The following is a 12,636-nucleotide window of genomic DNA, read 5'->3' as shown; positions in this document are numbered from 1 at the left end:
AGTGGAAAAATATGAGATGCATGCATACCAAATAATGTAATAGATTTTCCTTGAAAATTAATATTCATTGTGTGTGTGGAATAATCTATATTGGGATTATGTTGGTGTCTCCATGGCATTCCTAGAATAATGTCACTTGACTGTAATGGGACAACTAAGAAATTTCTTCTTTCAATATATGGACCAATTTGAATTTCTAAATCTTGAACTTCTTGTGTGCCATTGTACCTAGTGCCTAAAAATGCAGCTTTTATGCGATAGTGCGTAGGTACAGTATGCAATTTTAATTCCTTTACCAATTTTGCTGAAATAAAGTCATGGGTACTACCGTCATCATGCAATATAGTTCTTTATTTTCCATGCACCATACATTTCATAGTCAACAATGAATGTGAAGTAGGCATACCTGGTAAAGTGTCGGAAGTAGTAGTAATATCATCCTCTTCTTCAGTGAAATCTAGCATATCCTCATTCTCTTCTTCGTCCATGGCTCCAAGGTAGTTGATATGTGCTGATGGCTTCTTTGAATGACAATTTGCTGCGAGATGCCCTGGCTGGTGACACTTGTAGCATACTATTGGCTTAGCTTTGGTCACATTATTTGCAATGGCTGGGAGTCTGGGTATATTTGGATTTGCTTGTGGAATAGGCTTAGAATTTGAATTGACAGTGGATGGTAATGCAGGTGGTTTAGGCCAATTCTTGCGGAAAGATGGTGATGAAAAACGACCTGGATTAAACCTTCTGAAATTGGAATTGAATTGTTTAGATCCATAATTACCGTTTGCTTGGAATGGCTGTGGTCGTCGATCTCTTCCGCGTAACTTATCTTCAGTGTCGTGAGCTAAGGAGATGGCGTCTTCAAGGGTAGCAAGCTTGAACATGTTCACTTCAGCGTAGTAATGTCCAAGAAGCCCAGACATATACTTCCGCTTATGTGTCGTCTCTGGTACGTCTTCAAGCATGCGTAGCTGTAAAAGTGCATTCCAAAAACGCTCTGTATACTGTGGAATAGGCTCACGATCGCGCTGTTGAAGTAAATCCCATTGTTTGATAGCCTTCTCATGAAATTGCGGTGGAAGGAAATTTTGCATGAACTTTTTCTTAAAATCTTCCCATGTAGCAGGACATTCTATACTCTTGCGGACTACAGTCCACCAAAGTGATGCTCTGTCTATCAGATGATTAGTAACACACTTGATTTTATCTTTTTCGGGATAAGTTTCCTCATGGAAATAGTCATCAAACTGGCTAATGAATGATAAAACAGTCTTTCCTTCTCTTATGCCATTGAAAGTGCGAAACTTGAAACTTCGTTTACTTATCTTGGATTCCTTGCGAATGGTTTGTGCTTCAAGAGTGGCGTCGATGGTACGGCGAATCAAATCTTCAGCTTGAGGTTCTTCTTTATCGGTGGACGCTCTTTGTAGCTTTGTCAATTGCGCTTGCAAGGCTTGCCTAGCTCTTCGCTCTTCTTCCAATTGCAGCATGATAAGATCCAGCTTTTGTTCCATGGTAGGCTCAGGTAGATCGTCTTCAGCCATAGGATCATCTATATGTGGGGTAGTCATCCTGTAAAACTCAACAAACCTTTCTCACTCAAAATCAGTTAGCGGGATGAGAGTAGCTCAAATTTGGGGTTACAAGGCTATGTATTTTTGGGTATTTCTTCTTCAATTTTCAGAAATTCTGCAATATTTCTGTCTCCGTTTGCTGAAAGTACTTCAACAAACTTGTAGATAGGTAGAACAGCTTGCTGCGAACAACTTTCCAGTTCAGAGTTTTTGCATACGAACAAGTCTTCTATGAGTTTTAAGCACTAGTCAGTTCTGATTTAGTCTGACTTGCAGAGTTGCAGACTTAGCAGACTTGCAGAGTTGTTGACTTGATGGACTTAGGCCGACTTGCAGAACTTGATTAGAGTCGACTTACGGAACTTGACTTCAGAAGTGCGAGACCCAGAGTTTGCGAACTTGTCAGATCTGTGTAACTTGCAGAGAGTTGTGTGACTTAGCTTAATTTGACTTGGTAATTAAGCTTAGTAGCTTAATGGTGGAATAGCAGGCCGCCGTTTTTTTTCGTGAGGGGGGGGGGCCCGTTTTTTCTCCACGCGGAAATTTCGGGCCACTGTCCTGAGACGTCAAGGTGATTTTGAAGAAGCTTAAGCTTCTTTTAAGCTTTTTAAGCTTTGTAATTAAGCTTTGAGTAAAGAAGATTAAGAGCTTTCTCACTGGTTTTTCAACGACTTGTTGATGGAGATGTTTGAGTGGTCCTCCGCCTGCAGAGCTTGGTCCTTCGCGATCTGACAGTGGAAACAGGGGTTCTTGATCGCCAAAAGTCTGCCTGTATCGACGGTTCGCGACGAGATTGACTGTAGAGGCCGTTTGTTCCTGGAGCTCCGCCTTCGCCCGAGATTGGTAGCGATTGGAAGCCCTTGATCTCTGCTCTGCTCTGATACCACTGGTGCGCAGATCGGTCGCAGATAGCTCACGTGGTGAATCCCGGAAGGTCCCCAAGAACAAAGTACTCTACCTTTTTGCACAAAAACCCATGTAAAAGCATGCACGACAAGAGGCAAGAGACAAATTGGGTTCAATCTCCCCCATGCCTTGTGTGAGCGCTTCACAAAGCATGTATTTTATGTATATTTCCAATCTTCATGCTCAATAATAGCCCAATTACAAAAATATGACAAGCTTTTAGCTTTTGAGTTTGCTTTCTACAAAAATAGTAAAATAAAGCTAATGGACGGTGCCCATAGTGTCTGGCACGCCCAATCTCAATGTCCAAATAGAAATAACATATCCAGGCGCATAAGCGCATACAAAATAATAATAAATAATCGATGTCTCAATAGACATAACAAAATATAGGCGTGGCGCCTATCAAAATCTAGTCCAAGAGTCGAAAACCCGCTAGACTCCAATGCTTTCCTCCGCCACTGCTGCTATCTCTACACATCAACTGAAGCATTCACAATCGTTAGTAAAATAATACAATTAAACCGACAAAAGTGAATACCTAGCAGTCTTCAGCTACATAAATAAATCAACTGGTTAGAAATAAATCCTAACCTTAATTTATTACGAGTGCGCACTCTAAACTCATAAACGTTTATTAATTTAATATGCATTTTGCGGAATCACCCGCTATGGAATCACCCATGTACACACTAAATTAATGAAACGCCCGAAAAGGACAGGCGTCCCCATCAACTTCTCGCACAAAGAATCCTCTTTGTGTATGAGCCCCGGTCATCTAAGTTTACGGAATCCACCGTAAGACCTCAGGAATCCACCATGGCATATGCCTCCTGGCATCATACCCCCGGGGTGGGATAGCAATTGACCTCAATTGCTATTAGCTCAATGTGGAGCTAACAGAATGGGGAAAGCATTTAAGTCTCTAGCGTGCATCCATTGTGCTTCCTCTACAGGATGGTTCTTAAATTTCACTAGATATCTAGAATACCTTCGGCCAGTTCTAGTGGCCATGTAGTCAGTGTCTATGATGGCTTCGGGTTCAAGTATTTCAGTCTCTTCTTCTAGTAAAGGTGGGTTTTCATAGACAGGGTGGATAGGTAATTGGCCTCTAAATGGTCTCAATAAACTAATATGAAATGTATTATGAATTTTCCAATGAGATGGCAATTCTAACTTGAAAGCATTGTCATTAATCTTATGAATGATTCTAAATGGTCCGTAGAATCTAGGAGCTAATTTGACAACTGGATGTCTATCTACACTTTGCAGTCTACGCTTTTCTATTCTAAGCCAAACATAATCATCAATTTTGAAATTCATGGCTTGTCTTTTCTTGTTGGCTTGTTTGGTATATGATTGTTGGGCTTTAGCAATCATATCCTTAACCTCATCAAAAATAGTATTATGCATAACAGCAATATCATCAGCACTCTGTATTTTATTAGACAAAGATGCAACAGGTGTAGATAATCTATATCCATAAATAACTTCAAAAGGTGCTTTCTTTGTAGATGTGTGAGGTGTATTATTGTAAGCAAACTGTAATAAATGCAAATGAGTATCCCATGTCTGAGGTTTAGAGATAGTGTATGCACGTAAAAGATCTAGAATGGTACTATTTGTGGCTTCTGTTTGTCCATTTGTTTCTGGATGAAATGCAGATGAGAAATCAATTTTTGTGCCTAGATTTGCAAACAGTGTAATCCAAAAATTATTACAAAATCTAGAATCCCTATCTGAAATAATCACTTTCGGCAATCCATGGTTAGTAAAAACAGTTTTCAAAAATAACTGTGCTGCTTGTGATGCTGTTAAAGTTTTCTTACATGCAATGAAATATGCTTGCTTACTAAATCTATCTACAATTGTCCAAATCATGTCATGGTTAGATTTAGTATTTGGTAAGCCAGTAATGAAATCCATAGATATATGTTCCCAAGGTTTAGATGGAATAGATAAAGGCATTAATAACCCATACTGTTTACCATGATGTCTCTTTATTCTTTGACAAATCAAACATTCAGAAACGAAATTAGATACATCTGCATCCATATGCGGCCAATAAAAATCTTAAGTTAACATGCGTAATGTAGAAATGATACCTCTATGACCTTGATATGGGGGACAATGAATTTCATTCAAAATAAAAGATCGGAATGGAATAGTAACACACAGTCTCTTTTCAAAGAACATAAATCCATCATTATATGACAATGAATCAACATGAATGAAATTATTTTGAAGTAATTTTTGCCAATCAGAATGGAAAGTAATATCCTGGTGATATGTGTCTTTCATAGCAATCAAAGAATCAAAAGATATGATAGAAATGTTATGAATTGCAGGTCTTCTACTCAATGCATCAGCAACTACATTTTCTTTTCCAAGTTGGTATTGAATGATAGGATGGAAACTTTGAATGAATGAAGCCCATTTGATATGACGGTCAGAAATTTGGGGTTGGCTAAGTAGATGCCTAATGCTTTGCTGGTCGGTCTTTATCATGAATTCTGAACCCATTAAATAATGCTTCCATTGTTTTAATGCTTGTACAACTGCTAAGAGTTCCTTGTCATAAGTGGAATATTTAAGCTCAGAGGGTTTCAGCTTAGAACTAGAATATGCTATTGGATGGTTGTCTTGCATTAATACGGCTCCTATTCCTGATCCGCTAGCATCGGTCACAACTAGAAAGAATGGTCTGTTAAAGTCAGGCAATTGTAGAACAGGGGCATTGGTTAATGCAGTTTGAGTAAGTCAAAGGATTTCTGCTGATTTTCAGTCCATTGATAAACAATGCCTTTCTTAAGAAGTTTGGTCAATGGTAAAGCAAGTAATGAGAAATTACGTACAAACTTCCTATAGAAACTAGCAAGACCAAGGAATGAGCATAATTCATGTACATTTTTAGGAACAGGCCAATGCAATATTGCATCAATTTTCTTAGGATCAACTTTAATTCCTTCTTTTGATACAATATGACCTAGATATTCTATTTCTGTCTTAAAGAATTCACTCTTGTCAGGATTTGCAAACAATTGATTTTCTTTCAGTAATTGAAAAACTAATGATAAATGCTCATAATGCTCTTTTTCACTTTGACTGAACACTAAAATATCATCAAAGAAAACAATCACACAATACTGATATTTTAGAAAAATACGGTTCATCATTCTACTGAAAGTAGCAGGTGCATTAGTTAATCCAAATGGCATGACTAAGAATTCGTAATGGCCAAACTGTGTCCTGAATGCAGTCTTAAATATGTCGGATCTATCTAGCCTCACCTGATGATATCCAGACTTAAGGTCAATTTTACTAAATATAGAGGATCCTTGCAGTTTGTCCATAAGGTCATCAACTCTAGGTATAGGATATCTATTCTTTACAGTGATCTTGTTTAATGCTCGGTAGTCAATACACATACGATAAGTATTATTCTTTTTCTTGACTAAGAGCACAGGTGCACCGAATGGAGAACTGCTAGGTCGAATTAAGCCTCTATTTAGTAATTCTTCAACTTGACTCTGGATTTCTTTTTGCTCTATTTGATTGTGCCTATATGGGGCTTTGCAAGGTGGTTGTGTGCCAGGTATTAGGTCAATCTTATGGTCTTCTGGACGTGATGGAGGTAAACCTGGTGGTAGGTCTTCTGCAAAACAGTCCTTAAAATATGCGAGAAATTCCTTATGCCTAGGGTGCATATGATTTTCCTTTGCATGCAATTCATTCACCCAAATGAGATATGATTTAGTATTCTTGCGTAGTGCACGTTTTGCTTGAGTATGCGAAAGCAGTGGAAAAATATGAGATGCATGCATACCAAATAATGTAATAGATTTTCCTTGAAAATTAATATTCATTGTGTGTGTGGAATAATCTATATTGGGATTATGTTGGTGTCTCCATGGCATTCCTAGAATAATGTCACTTGACTGTAATGGGACAACTAAGAAATTTCTTCTTTCAATATATGGACCAATTTGAATTTCTAAATCTTGAACTTCTTGTGTGCCATTGTACCTAGTGCCTAAAAATGCAGCTTTTATGCGATAGTGCGTAGGTACAGTATGCAATTTTAATTCCTTTACCAATTTTGCTGAAATAAAGTCATGGGTACTACCGTCATCATGCAATATAGTTCTTTATTTTCCATGCACCATACATTTCATAGTCAACAATGAATGTGAAGTAGGCATACCTGGTAAAGTGTCGGAAGTAGTAGTAATATCATCCTCTTCTTCAGTGAAATCTAGCATATCCTCATTCTCTTCTTCGTCCATGGCTCCAAGGTAGTTGATATGTGCTGATGGCTTCTTTGAATGACAATTTGCTGCGAGATGCCCTGGCTGGTGACACTTGTAGCATACTATTGGCTTAGCTTTGGTCACATTATTTGCAATGGCTGGGAGTCTGGGTATATTTGGATTTGCTTGTGGAATAGGCTTAGAATTTGAATTGACAGTGGATGGTAATGCAGGTGGTTTAGGCCAATTCTTGCGGAAAGATGGTGATGAAAAACGACCTGGATTAAACCTTCTGAAATTGGAATTGAATTGTTTAGATCCATAATTACCGTTTGCTTGGAATGGCTGTGGTCGTCGATCTCTTCCGCGTAACTTATCTTCAGTGTCGTGAGCTAAGGAGATGGCGTCTTCAAGGGTAGCAAGCTTGAACATGTTCACTTCAGCGTAGTAATGTCCAAGAAGCCCAGACATATACTTCCGCTTATGTGTCGTCTCTGGTACGTCTTCAAGCATGCGTAGCTGTAAAAGTGCATTCCAAAAACGCTCTGTATACTGTGGAATAGGCTCACGATCGCGCTGTTGAAGTAAATCCCATTGTTTGATAGCCTTCTCATGAAATTGCGGTGGAAGGAAATTTTGCATGAACTTTTTCTTAAAATCTTCCCATGTAGCAGGACATTCTATACTCTTGCGGACTACAGTCCACCAAAGTGATGCTCTGTCTATCAGATGATTAGTAACACACTTGATTTTATCTTTTTCGGGATAAGTTTCCTCATGGAAATAGTCATCAAACTGGCTAATGAATGATAAAACAGTCTTTCCTTCTCTTATGCCATTGAAAGTGCGAAACTTGAAACTTCGTTTACTTATCTTGGATTCCTTGCGAATGGTTTGTGCTTCAAGAGTGGCGTCGATGGTACGGCGAATCAAATCTTCAGCTTGAGGTTCTTCTTTATCGGTGGACGCTCTTTGTAGCTTTGTCAATTGCGCTTGCAAGGCTTGCCTAGCTCTTCGCTCTTCTTCCAATTGCAGCATGATAAGATCCAGCTTTTGTTCCATGGTAGGCTCAGGTAGATCGTCTTCAGCCATAGGATCATCTATATGTGGGGTAGTCATCCTGTAAAACTCAACAAACCTTTCTCACTCAAAATCAGTTAGCGGGATGAGCGTAGCTCAAATTTGGGGTTACAAGGCTATGTATTTTTGGGTATTTCTTCTTCAATTTTCAGAAATTCTGCAATATTTCTGTCTCCGTTTGCTGAAAGTACTTCAACAAACTTGTAGATAGGTAGAACAGCTTGCTGCGAACAACTTTCCAGTTCAGAGTTTTTGCATACGAACAAGTCTTCTATGAGTTTTAAGCACTAGTCAGTTCTGATTTAGTCTGACTTGCAGAGTTGCAGACTTAGCAGACTTGCAGAGTTGTTGACTTGATGGACTTAGGCCGACTTGCAGAACTTGATTAGAGTCGACTTACGGAACTTGACTTCAGAAGTGCGAGACCCAGAGTTTGCGAACTTGTCAGATCTGTGTAACTTGCAGAGAGTTGTGTGACTTAGCTTAATTTGACTTGGTAATTAAGCTTAGTAGCTTAATGGTGGAATAGCAGGCCGCCGTTTTTTTTCGTGAGGGGGGGGGGCCCGTTTTTTCTCCACGCGGAAATTTCGGGCCACTGTCCTGAGACGTCAAGGTGATTTTGAAGAAGCTTAAGCTTCTTTTAAGCTTTTTAAGCTTTGTAATTAAGCTTTGAGTAAAGAAGATTAAGAGCTTTCTCACTGGTTTTTCAACGACTTGTTGATGGAGATGTTTGAGTGGTCCTCCGCCTGCAGAGCTTGGTCCTTCGCGATCTGACAGTGGAAACAGGGGTTCTTGATCGCCAGAAGTCTGCCTGTATCGACGGTTCGCGACGAGATTGACTGTAGAGGCCGTTTGTTCCTGGAGCTCCGCCTTCGCCCGAGATTGGTAGCGATTGGAAGCCCTTGATCTCTGCTCTGCTCTGATACCACTGGTGCGCAGATCGGTCGCAGATAGCTCACGTGGTGAATCCCGGAAGGTCCCCAAGAACAAAGTACTCTACCTTTTTGCACAAAAACCCATGTAAAAGCATGCACGACAAGAGGCAAGAGACAAATTGGGTTCAATCTCCCCCATGCCTTGTGTGAGCGCTTCACAAAGCATGTATTTTATGTATATTTCCAATCTTCATGCTCAATAATAGCCCAATTACAAAAATATGACAAGCTTTTAGCTTTTGAGTTTGCTTTCTACAAAAATAGTAAAATAAAGCTAATGGACGGTGCCCATAGTGTCTGGCACGCCCAATCTCAATGTCCAAATAGAAATAACATATCCAGGCGCATAAGCGCATACAAAATAATAATAAATAATCGATGTCTCAATAGACATAACAAAATATAGGCGTGGCGCCTATCAAAATCTAGTCCAAGAGTCGAAAACCCGCTAGACTCCAATGCTTTCCTCCGCCACTGCTGCTATCTCTACACATCAACTGAAGCATTCACAATCGTTAGTAAAATAATACAATTAAACCGACAAAAGTGAATACCTAGCAGTCTTCAGCTACATAAATAAATCAACTGGTTAGAAATAAATCCTAACCTTAATTTATTACGAGTGCGCACTCTAAACTCATAAACGTTTATTAATTTAATATGCATTTTGCGGAATCACCCGCTATGGAATCACCCATGTACACACTAAATTAATGAAACGCCCGAAAAGGACAGGCGTCCCCATCAACTTCTCGCACAAAGAATCCTCTTTGTGTATGAGCCCCGGTCATCTAAGTTTACGGAATCCACCGTAAGACCTCAGGAATCCACCATGGCATATGCCTCCTGGCATCATACCCCCGGGGTGGGATAGCAATTGACCTCAATTGCTATTAGCTCAATGTGGAGCTAACAGAATGGGGAAAGCATTTAAGTCTCTAGCGTGCATCCATTGTGCTTCCTCTACAGGATGGTTCTTAAATTTCACTAGATATCTAGAATACCTTCGGCCAGTTCTAGTGGCCATGTAGTCAGTGTCTATGATGGCTTCGGGTTCAAGTATTTCAGTCTCTTCTTCTAGTAAAGGTGGGTTTTCATAGACAGGGTGGATAGGTAATTGGCCTCTAAATGGTCTCAATAAACTAATATGAAATGTATTATGAATTTTCCAATGAGATGGCAATTCTAACTTGAAAGCATTGTCATTAATCTTATGAATGATTCTAAATGGTCCGTAGAATCTAGGAGCTAATTTGACAACTGGATGTCTATCTACACTTTGCAGTCTACGCTTTTCTATTCTAAGCCAAACATAATCATCAATTTTGAAATTCATGGCTTGTCTTTTCTTGTTGGCTTGTTTGGTATATGATTGTTGGGCTTTAGCAATCATATCCTTAACCTCATCAAAAATAGTATTATGCATAACAGCAATATCATCAGCACTCTGTATTTTATTAGACAAAGATGCAACAGGTGTAGATAATCTATATCCATAAATAACTTCAAAAGGTGCTTTCTTTGTAGATGTGTGAGGTGTATTATTGTAAGCAAACTGTAATAAATGCAAATGAGTATCCCATGTCTGAGGTTTAGAGATAGTGTATGCACGTAAAAGATCTAGAATGGTACTATTTGTGGCTTCTGTTTGTCCATTTGTTTCTGGATGAAATGCAGATGAGAAATCAATTTTTGTGCCTAGATTTGCAAACAGTGTAATCCAAAAATTATTACAAAATCTAGAATCCCTATCTGAAATAATCACTTTCGGCAATCCATGGTTAGTAAAAACAGTTTTCAAAAATAACTGTGCTGCTTGTGATGCTGTTAAAGTTTTCTTACATGCAATGAAATATGCTTGCTTACTAAATCTATCTACAATTGTCCAAATCATGTCATGGTTAGATTTAGTATTTGGTAAGCCAGTAATGAAATCCATAGATATATGTTCCCAAGGTTTAGATGGAATAGATAAAGGCATTAATAACCCATACTGTTTACCATGATGTCTCTTTATTCTTTGACAAATCAAACATTCAGAAACGAAATTAGATACATCTGCATCCATATGCGGCCAATAAAAATCTTAAGTTAACATGCGTAATGTAGAAATGATACCTCTATGACCTTGATATGGGGGACAATGAATTTCATTCAAAATAAAAGATCGGAATGGAATAGTAACACACAGTCTCTTTTCAAAGAACATAAATCCATCATTATATGACAATGAATCAACATGAATGAAATTATTTTGAAGTAATTTTTGCCAATCAGAATGGAAAGTAATATCCTGGTGATATGTGTCTTTCATAGCAATCAAAGAATCAAAAGATATGATAGAAATGTTATGAATTGCAGGTCTTCTACTCAATGCATCAGCAACTACATTTTCTTTTCCAAGTTGGTATTGAATGATAGGATGGAAACTTTGAATGAATGAAGCCCATTTGATATGACGGTCAGAAATTTGGGGTTGGCTAAGTAGATGCCTAATGCTTTGCTGGTCGGTCTTTATCATGAATTCTGAACCCATTAAATAATGCTTCCATTGTTTTAATGCTTGTACAACTGCTAAGAGTTCCTTGTCATAAGTGGAATATTTAAGCTCAGAGGGTTTCAGCTTAGAACTAGAATATGCTATTGGATGGTTGTCTTGCATTAATACGGCTCCTATTCCTGATCCGCTAGCATCGGTCACAACTAGAAAGAATGGTCTGTTAAAGTCAGGCAATTGTAGAACAGGGGCATTGGTTAATGCAGTTTGAGTAAGTCAAAGGATTTCTGCTGATTTTCAGTCCATTGATAAACAATGCCTTTCTTAAGAAGTTTGGTCAATGGTAAAGCAAGTAATGAGAAATTACGTACAAACTTCCTATAGAAACTAGCAAGACCAAGGAATGAGCATAATTCATGTACATTTTTAGGAACAGGCCAATGCAATATTGCATCAATTTTCTTAGGATCAACTTTAATTCCTTCTTTTGATACAATATGACCTAGATATTCTATTTCTGTCTTAAAGAATTCACTCTTGTCAGGATTTGCAAACAATTGATTTTCTTTCAGTAATTGAAAAACTAATGATAAATGCTCATAATGCTCTTTTTCACTTTGACTGAACACTAAAATATCATCAAAGAAAACAATCACACAATACTGATATTTTAGAAAAATACGGTTCATCATTCTACTGAAAGTAGCAGGTGCATTAGTTAATCCAAATGGCATGACTAAGAATTCGTAATGGCCAAACTGTGTCCTGAATGCAGTCTTAAATATGTCGGATCTATCTAGCCTCACCTGATGATATCCAGACTTAAGGTCAATTTTACTAAATATAGAAGATCCTTGCAGTTTGTCCATAAGGTCATCAACTCTAGGTATAGGATATCTATTCTTTACAGTGATCTTGTTTAATGCTCGGTAGTCAATACACATACGATAAGTATTATTCTTTTTCTTGACTAAGAGCACAGGTGCACCGAATGGAGAACTGCTAGGTCGAATTAAGCCTCTATTTAGTAATTCTTCAACTTGACTCTGGATTTCTTTTTGCTCTATTTGATTGTGCCTATATGGGGCTTTGCAAGGTGGTTGTGTGCCAGGTATTAGGTCAATCTTATGGTCTTCTGGACGTGATGGAGGTAAACCTGGTGGTAGGTCTTCTGCAAAACAGTCCTTAAAATATGCGAGAAATTCCTTATGCCTAGGGTGCATATGATTTTCCTTTGCATGCAATTCATTCACCCAAATGAGATATGATTTAGTATTCTTGCGTAGTGCACGTTTTGCTTGAGTATGCGAAAGCAGTGGAAAAATATGAGATGCATGCATACCAAATAATGTAATAGATTTTCCTTGAAAATTAATATTCATTGTGTGTGTGGA

The sequence above is a fragment of the Lygodium microphyllum genome, chromosome 30 (assembly GCF_053477565.2).
Source record: "Lygodium microphyllum isolate KBCC chromosome 30, Lygodium_microphyllum_v1.1.10, whole genome shotgun sequence".
In the NCBI taxonomy this organism is placed as follows: Eukaryota; Viridiplantae; Streptophyta; class Polypodiopsida; order Schizaeales; family Lygodiaceae; genus Lygodium; species Lygodium microphyllum.
Note: the sequence above shows the minus strand (reverse complement) of the source record.